Source organism: Canis lupus, chromosome 26 (genome assembly GCF_011100685.1).
Source record: "Canis lupus familiaris isolate Mischka breed German Shepherd chromosome 26, alternate assembly UU_Cfam_GSD_1.0, whole genome shotgun sequence".
Classification (NCBI taxonomy): Eukaryota; Metazoa; Chordata; class Mammalia; order Carnivora; family Canidae; genus Canis; species Canis lupus.
Window position 1 is genome coordinate 10,073,668 of NC_049247.1, and position 10,221 is coordinate 10,083,888.

A 10,221-nucleotide genomic window follows, 5' to 3' on the forward strand; every position below is an offset into this window, starting at 1 on the left:
TAAAACTATAGGGTTTTTTGGCTATGCTTTATGTCAGTTATACCTTAATAATAGCTCAGAAAGAACTTCTTGTCTTTGATGAAAGAAGCCAGAAGGACTGAGAGACTTGTGCCACTTGTGGCATGATTGAAAATCCCCCTGGAACTTGAAGAAGGTGTGAGGAAGAATCCTGTGGCAGAGAGAGAGTGATTTGGGGCTTGTCACCTATAACTTTAGCTTTTGGGGATGGAGATGGATGAACTTGTTTTCCTTCGCTTTGGTTGGATTAGACATTCAGTAAAATAGTAATTTTTTTGGTTTTACTTTCTTTAGTATTTTCTAGTTTCTTTTTTTTTTAATTTTTTTTAAATTTATTTATGATAGTCATCAGAGAGAGAGAGAGAGAGGCAGAGACATAGGCAGAGGGAGAAGCAGGCTCCATGCACCGGGAGCCCGACGTGGGGTTCGATCCCGGGTCTCCAGGATCATGCCCTGGGCCAAAGGCAGGCGCCAAACCGCTGCGCTACCCAGGGATCCCAGTATTTTCTAGTTTCTAAATGTTTTTATTTACAATGGATATACTTTTTGAAAAATTTTTTGAAGATTTCATTTTAGAGCACATGGGTTGGGGGGGGGGGAGGGAGAGAGTGTCTCAAGCAGACTCCCTGCTGACCCTGGGGCTCAATCTCACAATCCTGAGATAATAACTTGAGCATAAACCAAGAGTCAGATGCTCAACTGACAGTTACTCAGGCATCCCTGAAATATTTTTTAAAGAATTGTATGCACTTGGGGATCCCTGGGTGGCGCAGCGGTTTAACGCCTGCCTTTGGCCCAGGGTACGATACTGGAGACCCAGGATCGAATCCCACATCGGGCTCCCGGTGCATGGAGCCTGCTTCTCCCTCTGCCTGTGTCTCAGCATCTCTCTCTCTCTCTGTGTGAGTATCATAAATAAAAAAATTAAAAAAAAAAAAAAAGAATTGTATGCACCTAAAATATGTATAGCTAAAAAGACTCAAGAAGTAATTTCTTGTTTTCTTTCCTCCCCTTGAAATTCTCTCCTAAAAATTGCTTCTTTTTTTTTTTTTTAAAGCTATTCTTCTGGTATTCACCATCACATTTCCAAATCATGGCATTTGACAGCATTGCTCTTATTAACCATTATTATATTTGCTTTAGCATTGTATCTAATTTTTTTCCTAAAGTCAAGTTAGAGGGAGTTTTGGATGTGGTGCCCTTTAATCACAACTGCTTTAAGTGTTTATTTCCTAAGAATGAGGACATTCTTTTAATTTAACCACGGTGCGATAATTAGGAAATTAACATTGATACAGTACTATTATCTTTTACAAACCTTTTTCACATTTTACCAATACCAAATTTGTCCCAGTAATGGAAAAAAAAAACAACATTTTATTTGTTCTAATACTCAAGTATAGTTATTTTGCTGACAAGGTATGGTCAGCTGGTTCGTGTGTCTTTTTTTGGCGTGGCCAACTACTGCTTGAGCACATCCTTTCTGGCACAAGATACTCCAGGTTCATTTTGTATTTTCCTTGCCTCAGGGCCAGAATTCTCTTTCCCAGAAACCTTGGATTCTTTTGAGGAGAAAAGAGTGGTTAGAAACCATCATCTGGGTGCTTGCCATGTACATGAGGTTACTGTGTGGAGGCAGGAGTTAATTGTCCTCTCAGGAGACAGCTAGGAAATATGTGTGTTCATATATGTATTATGTATGAGTGTTAGAGATATGCATATACTTAATTTTAGGTCTGTGTATACCAGCATGAGTTCATAATCATACATCCAATTTCAGTCTGTCATCACAGGATTTGATTCTATCCTTTGCCTTCTCCAGCAATAAGAAATCTGGCTGGAGTTATTCTCAGTATGTTTACTTATTTGCTCAGTCCTCAAATACAGAGAAAGTGGTTTCAGAATTGCTAAACCTTACCACTATAGGAAACATAACCTACTAATAAACTAAATATCTGTTTATAACTCTTTTTACTTTATTATAAGAGTATAGTCAAAATGTGTTAAAAATTTTAAGTTCTGGGGCAGCCCCGGTGGCTTGGCGGCTTGGCGCCGCCTTCAGCCTGGGGTGTGATCCTGGAGACCCCAGATCGAGTCCTGCGTCGGGCTCCCTGCATGGAGCCTGCTTCTTCCTCTGCCTGTGTCTCTGCCTCTCTTTCTGTGTCTCTCATGAATAAATAAAATCTTAAAAAAAATTTTTTTTAAGTTCTTTTTTTGAACCCCACCCATCCTTTAGTGTGTTAGGTTATTCACTGGAAATACACTTAATCTTGGATTTTGTATTTTTAAGATTTTATTTATCTATTCATGAGAGACACAGAGAGAGCGAGAAAGAGAGAGAGAGAGGCGGAGACATAGGAAGAGAGAAAAGCAGGCTCCACCCAGGGAGCCTGATGTGGGACTCGATCCGGGGACTCCAGGATCACGCCTCAAGCCAAAGGCAGACGCTTAACCGCTGAGCCACCCAGGTGTTCCTATCTTGGATTTTTGTTTTTATTCCATCTTAGGGATTTCTCCCCCCACCCTCAGACTTGTTTATTGTATTTTACAGTATATGAAGTATTAGTATGGTTCCAAGTTAAAACTACAAAAGGTGGGATCCCTGGGTGGCGCAGCGGTTTGGCACCTGCCTTTGGCCCAGGGCGCGATCCTGGAGACCCAGGATCGAATCCCACATCAGGCTCCCGGTGCATGGAGCCTGCTTCTCCCTCTGCCTATGTCTCTGCCTCTCTCTCTCTCTCTCTCTCTGTGACTATCATAAATAAATAAAAATTTAAAAATTAAAAAAAAAAAAAAAAAAACTACAAAAGGTTTACTCAGAAGCATCCCTAGCCCTCATACCTTCCACTCTCATTCAATATCTCCAGCCTTTCACCTTGTTTCCACGCACTGTCTGTGGGCAACCAATCCCATTAATTTCTATTTTATTTTTCTCCGCCTAGATTTTCTTGTGTCTTTTTGCCAAAATAACCAAATGTGTGTATTTCTTTTTTCCTCTTTTACACCAAAGGTAGCATATTATAAATATTCTTGAACTTTTACTTTTTTCACTTCACAGCATATTCTCAAGACCACTCCCATTTTATATATATATATGATATACCTCATTTTAAGAATCCCTTCATTGTGTGAATGTCCTATGGTTTATTTGCCCACTTTCCTATGTGTTGTTTAGGTTGTTTCCAGTATCTTATTATTAAAAATAATGTTGCAGTTAATACATTCTTATTTTATTTTTATTTATTTATTTTTTTGGAGAGAGTGCAGGGAGGGACAGAGAGAGAACAAGTGAGAATCCTAGCAAGATCCAAACCCAGTACAGATTCCCGTGTGAGGCTTGATCTCACGACCCTGAGATCATGACCTGAGCTGAATGAAACCGAGAGCTGAATGTTTTAACTAACTGAGCCATCCGGGCACCCCTTCAGAGAATAAATTTGTTTCCTTATTCGTGAGAGGCAGAATTTTAAGTTGGCCATGAAGACTCCTGACTCTTGATGTACGTAGCATACATGTAATGTACATGGTGCACCTGAGGGTAGGTAGGGCTGTGAATGATTGTTTTATGACAAAGGTGTGAAGAAATTTTGCAGGTGTAAAGTCTCAAATAAATTGGCTATGAGTTAAGGAAGATTATCCTGAGTGTGCCTGACCTAATCAGATGAGCCTTTAAAAGGGACTGGGAGAAATAGACCAATTTCTTGAAAATCACAAACTACCAAAACTCAACCATAAGTATGACACCCTTTATCAGATTTTACCAGATACTGCTATTCAGATCTTCTATTTTTCCTGAGTGAACTTTTAGTTTTGTCTTTCAAAGAATTTGTCCATTTCAGTAAGTTAAATTGGCACAAAGGTGTTCATAATATTACTTTATCTAAAAAGTATCTATAAAATCTGTACTGATAACACCTATCATTTCTGATATTGGCCATTTTTTTTTCTTTTCTCCTGATTGGCTAGAGCAGTGATCCCCAAAGTTTTTCTTTCTTAAAGGCCAAATAGTAAATATTTAAGGCTTTGCAGACCATTACGGTCTGTACTACTCAACAATGCTGTTAGAGAGTGAACGTAGCCATGAATATTACCTACCTCACTTCCAGTGAGACTTTATATACAAAAACAGGCAGCTAGATTATGAGCCATGCTGTGGTTATTTATTTATTTTAAAGGTTTTATTTATTCATGAGAGACAGAGAGAGGCAGACACATAGGCAGAGGGAGAAGCAGGCTCCTCACAGGGAGCCCGATGTGGGACTCAGTCCCAGGACTTGTGACCACGCTCCAGCCGAAGGCAGACGCTCAACGACTAAGCCACCCAGGCATCTTGGCAACCATGGTTTAGAGATTTATTGATTTCAAAAAATCAACTTTGGTCCCAATGATTTCCTTTACTGTTTTTCTGGTTTGATTTCATTGGTTTACATTTGATCTTTTGTTTTCTTCCATTCTAATCTTTGTTTTCTTCTGCTTGCTTTGAGCTTTTTTCTTGTTCTAGTTTTAGGTCAAAGCTGAGATCGCTTGAGACCTTTCTTCTTTTCTAATGTGTTTAGTGCTATAAATTTCCCTGAGAACTTATTTGCCTGCATCTCACAAATTTTGGTGTTTTTATTTTCATTCAGTTCAAAATAATCTGATTTCTTTGTCTTATGGGCTATTAATATATAATTAGTTTCTAATATTTGGATATTTTCTAGATTTTTTTCCAGTGGGAAACAGGTTTATTTTCTTTTTTTTTTTTACATTTGTTTTTATTTAAGACCGATTTGCCAACATATAACACTCAGTGTTCATCCCATCAAGTGCCCTCTTCAGTGCCCGTCACCCAGTTACCCCATCCTCCCGCCCACCTTCCTTTCTGCAACCCTTTGTTTCCCAGAGTTAGGACTCTCTCATGGTTTGTCTCCCTCACTAATTTTTCCCACTCAGTTCCCCTCCTTTCCTTTATAATCCCTTTCACTATTTCTTATATTCCCTGTATGAGTGAAACCATATGATGATTGTCCTCTGGTTGACTTATTTCACTCAGGATAATACCCTCCAGGTCCATCCACATCAAATGGTGGGTATTTGTCCTTTCTGATGGCTGAGTAATATTCCATAGTGTGTGTGTATATATATATATATATATATATATATATATATATATACACACACACACACACACCACATCTTTATCCATTCATCTGTTGAAGCACATAATGGGTCCTTCCCCAGTATGGCTATTGTGGACATTGCTGCTATGAACATTGGGGTGCAGGTATCCTGGTGTTTCACTGCATCTGTATCTTTGGGGTAAATACCCAGTAGTGCAATTGCTGGGTCGGAGGGTAGCTCTATTTTTACCTCTTTGAGGAACCTCCACAGTTTTCCGGAGTGGCTGCACCAGTTCACTTTCTCACCAACAGTGCAAGAGGGTTCCCCTTTCTCCACATCCTTTCCAACATTTGTTGTTTCCTGTCTTGTTAATTTTCACCCTTCTCACTGGTGTGAGGTGGTATCTCATTGTGGTTTTGATTTGTATTTCCCTGATGGCAAGTGATGCAGAGCATTTTCCCATGTGCTTGTTGGCCATGTGTATGTCTTCTTGGGTGAAATTTCTGTTCATGTCTTTTGCCTATTTCATGATTGGATTTTTTGTTTCTTGGGTGTTGAGTTTGATAAGTTCTTTATAGATCTTGGATACTAGCCCTTTATCTGACATGTCATTTGCAAATATCTTCTCCCAGTCTGAGGGTTGTCTTTTAGTTTTGTTGACTGTTTATTTTGCTGTGCAGAAGCTTTTTATCCTTATTAAGCCCCAATAGTTCATTTTTGCTTTTATTTCCTTTGCCTTCATAGATTATCTTGCAAGAAGTTACTGTGGCCAAGTTCAAAAAGTTTGTTGCCTGTGTTCTCCTCTAGGATTTTGGTGGATTCTTGCCTCACATTGAGATCTTTCATCCATTTTGAGTTTATCTTTGTGTATGGTGTAAGAGAATGGTCCAATTTCATTCTTCTGCAAGTGACTGTCCAATTTTCCCAGAACCACTTATTAAAGAGACTGTCCTTTTTCCAGTGTATATTCTTTCCTGCTTTGTTGAATATTAGTTGATCCTAGAGTTGAGGGGCCATTTCTGGGTTCTCTATTATGTTCCATTGATCTGTGTCTGTTTTTGTGCCTGTACCACACTGTCTTGATGATCACAACTTTGTAATACAGCTTGAAATCTGGCATTGTGATGCCCTAGCATTGGTTTTCTTTTTCAATATTCAATATTCTGGCTATTCAGGGTCTTTTCTGATTCCATACAATTTTTTTTTTAAGATTTTATTTATTCATTCATGAGAGACACAAAGAAAGAGGCAGAGACATACACAGAGGGAGAAGCAGGCTCCATGCAGGGAGCCTGGGACTCCGGGACTCCAGGATCACGCCCTGGGCTGAAGGCAGGCGCCAAACTGATGAGCCACCCAGGGATCCCCATGATTCCATACAAATCTTAAGATTATTTGTTTCAGGGTAGCCCCAGTGGCGCAGCGGTTTAGTGCTGCCTGCAGCCCGGGGTGTGATCCTGGAGACACTGGATCAAGTCCCACGTCGGGCTCTCTGCATGGAGCCTGCTTCTCCCTCTGCCTGTGTCTCTGCCTCTCATTCTCTCTCTGTGTCTCTATGAATAAATAAATAAAATCTTTAAAAAAAGAAAAAGATTATTTGTTTCAACTCTCTGAAGAAAGTCCATGGTACTTTGATAGGGATTGCTTTGAACATGTAAATTGCCCTGGTAGCATAGACATTTTCATAATATTCTTCCAATGCATGAGCATGGAATGTTTTTCTTTTCTTTTTTTTTTTTTAAGATTTTATTTATTTATTCATGTGAGACAGAGAAAGAGGCAGAGACACAGGCAGAAGGAGAAGCAGCCTCCATGCAGGGAGCCTGTTGTGGGACTCGATCCTGGACCCCAGGATCACGCCCTGAGTCAAAGGCAGACTCTCAACTACCGAGCCACCCAGGCATCCCATGGAATGTTTTTCCATCTCTTTGTGGCTTCTTCAATTTCTTTCAGAAGTGTTCTGTAGGTTTTTGGGTATAGATCCTTTACCTCTTAGGTTTATCCCTAGGTATCTTATTCTTTTGGATGCAATTATAAACGGGATTGATTCCTAAATTTCTCATTCTTCAGTCTCATTGTTAGTGTATAGAAATGCGACTGGGCAACCCTGGTGGCTCAGCGGTTTAGTGCCGCCTTCAGCCCAGGGCCTGATCCTGGAGACCCGGGATTGAGTCCCACGTCAGGCTCACTGCATAGAGCCTGCTTCTCCCTCTGCCTGTGTCTGCCTCTCTCTCTCTCTCTCTCTCTCTCTCTCTCTCTCTCAGGAATAAATAAAATACTTTAAAAAAAATGCAACTGATTTCTGTGCACTGACTTTGTATCCTGCCATATTGCTGAATTGCTGTATGAGTTCTAGCAATCTTGGGTCTTTTGGGTTTTCTTTTTTGTTGTTGTTTTTTCTTGTTGTTGTTTTTCTTTTGGGTTTTCTATATACAGTATCATGTCATCTGTGAAGAGGAAGAGTTTGACTTCTCCTTTGCCAATTTAAATGCCTTTTATTTCTTTTTGTTGTCTGATTGCTGAGGCTAGGATTTCTAGGACTATGTTGAATAACAGTGGTGAGAGTGGACATTCCTGTCGTATTCCTGATCTTAGGGGAAAGGCTCTCAGTTTTCCCCCATTGAGAATGATATTCACTGTGGGCATTTCATAAATGGCTTTTAAGATAATGAGGAATGTTCCCTCTATCCCTATACTTTGAAGAGTTTTAATCAGAAATGGATGCTGATTAAAACTTTCTCTGCATCTATTGAGAGGATCATATGTTTCTTGTTATTTTCTCTTGCTGATGTGATCATGATTGTTTTACAAATGTTGAACCACCCTTGCTTCCTGGGGATAAATCCCACTTGGTCATGATGAACAATCCTCTTAATGTACTGTTGGATCCTATTGGCTAGTATTTGGTGAGAATTTTTGCATTCAGGTTCATCAGGAATATTGGTCTATAATTCTCCTTTTTGGTGGGGTCTTTGGTTTTGGAATCAAAGTAACGCTGGCCTCATAAAACGAATTTGGAAGTATTCTGTCCCTTTCTATCTTTTGGAAAGGCTTTAGTAGAATAGGTATTAATTCTTTTTTAAACATTTGCTAGAATTCCCCTGGGAAGCCATCTGGTCCGGGACTTTCATGTCTTGGGAGGTTTTTGATGACTGCTTCAATTTCCTCCCTGGTTATTGGCCTGTTCAGGTTTTCTATTTCTTCCTGTTCCAGTTTTGGTAATTTGTGGTTTCCCAGAAATGCATCCATTTCTTCTAGATTGCCTAATTTATTGGCATATAGCTGCTCATAATACGTTTTTAAAATCGTTTGTATTTCCTTGGTATTGGTTGTGATCTCTCCTCCTTCATTTGTGATTTTATTAACTTGAGTCTTTTTTCTTTTTAATAAGGCTGGCTAGGGGTTTATATATCCTATTAATTAATTCTTTTGAAGAACAAACTCCTGGTTTTGTTGATCTGTTCTACAGTTCTTCTGGTCTCTATTTCATTGAGTTCTGCTTGAGTCCTTACTATCTTTATTCTCCTGCTTGTTGTAGGCTTTACTTGCTATTCTTCAATTCCTTTACGTAGATGCAAGATTAGCTTGTGTGTTTTTTCCAATTTTTTGAGGGAGGCTTGTATTGTGATGTATTTACCTCTCAGGACCCTTTTTGCTGTATCCCACAGATTTTGAATGGTTGTGTCTTCGTTTTCATTAGTTTCCATGAATCTTTTTTTTTTTTTTTTTTTTTTATGATAGTCACACACAGAGAGAGAGAGAGGCAGAGACACAGGCAGAGGGAGAGGCAGGCTCCATGTACCGGGAGCCTGACGTGGGACTCGATCCCGGGTCTCCAGGATCGCGCCCTGGGCCAAAGGCAGGTGCCAAACCGCTGCGCCACCCAGGGTTCCCTCCATGAATCTTTTTAATTCTTCTCTAATTTCCTGGTTGACCCATTCATCTTTTAGTAGGATGCTCTTTAACCTCCACGTGTTTGAATTTCTTCCAAATTTCTTCTTGTGATTGAGTTCTAGTATCAAAGCATTGTGGGCTGAAAATATGCAGAAGGCAATCCCAATTTTGGTATCGGTTGAGACCTGATTTGTGACCCAGTATGTGGTCTATTCTGGAGAAAGTTCCATGTGCACTTGAGAAGAATGTGTATTCAGTTGCATTCGGATGGAAAGTTCTGTATATATATCTGTGTAATCTATTTGGTCCAGTGTATCATTTAAGGCCCTTGTTTCTTTGGTGATGTTCTGCTTAGAATATCTGTCATTTGCTGAAAGTGCCATATCAAAGTCTCCTACTATTAGTGTATTATTATCTAAGTATCTCTTTACTTTGTTTTTTTTATTTTTATTTTTATTTTTTTAAGATTTTATTTATTTATTCATAGGGACACACAGAGAGAGGCAGAGACACAGGCAGAGGGAGAAGCAGGCTCCATGCAGGGAGCCCGACGTGGGACTCGATCCACGGACTCCAGGATCATGCCCTGGGCTGCAGGTGGCACCAAACTGCTGCGCCACCGAGCTGCCCTACTTTGGTTTTTAATTGATATACGTGGCGGCTCCCACATTGGATAGACCTTTAAGTATGATATAGTGTCCGTCTTCATCTCTTAACTACAGTGTCTTTGGTATAAACTCTTATCTGATATAAGGATGGCTACCCCAGCTTTCTTTTGAGAACCATTTGGATGGTAAATGGTTCTCCACCCCTTCATTTTCAGGCTGGAGGTGTCCTTAGGTCTAAAATGAGTCTCTTGTAGTCAGCATATAGATGGGTCTTGCTTTTTTATCCAGTCCAAAACCCTGTGTCTTTTGATGGGATCATTTAGCCCATTCACATTCAGAGTAACCATTGAAAGATATGAGTTTAGTGTCATCATATTACCTATTCAGTCCCTGTTTTTTTTTTTTTTTTTTTTTATTTATGATAGTCACAGAGAGAGAGAGAGGCGCAGAGACACAGGCAGAGGGAGAAGCAGGCTCCATGCACCGGGAGCCCGATGTGGGATTCGATCCCGGGTCTCCAGGATCAAGCCTTGGGCCAAAGGCAGGCACCAAACCGCTGCGCCACCCAGGGATCCCCAGTCCCTGTTTTTGTGGATTGTTT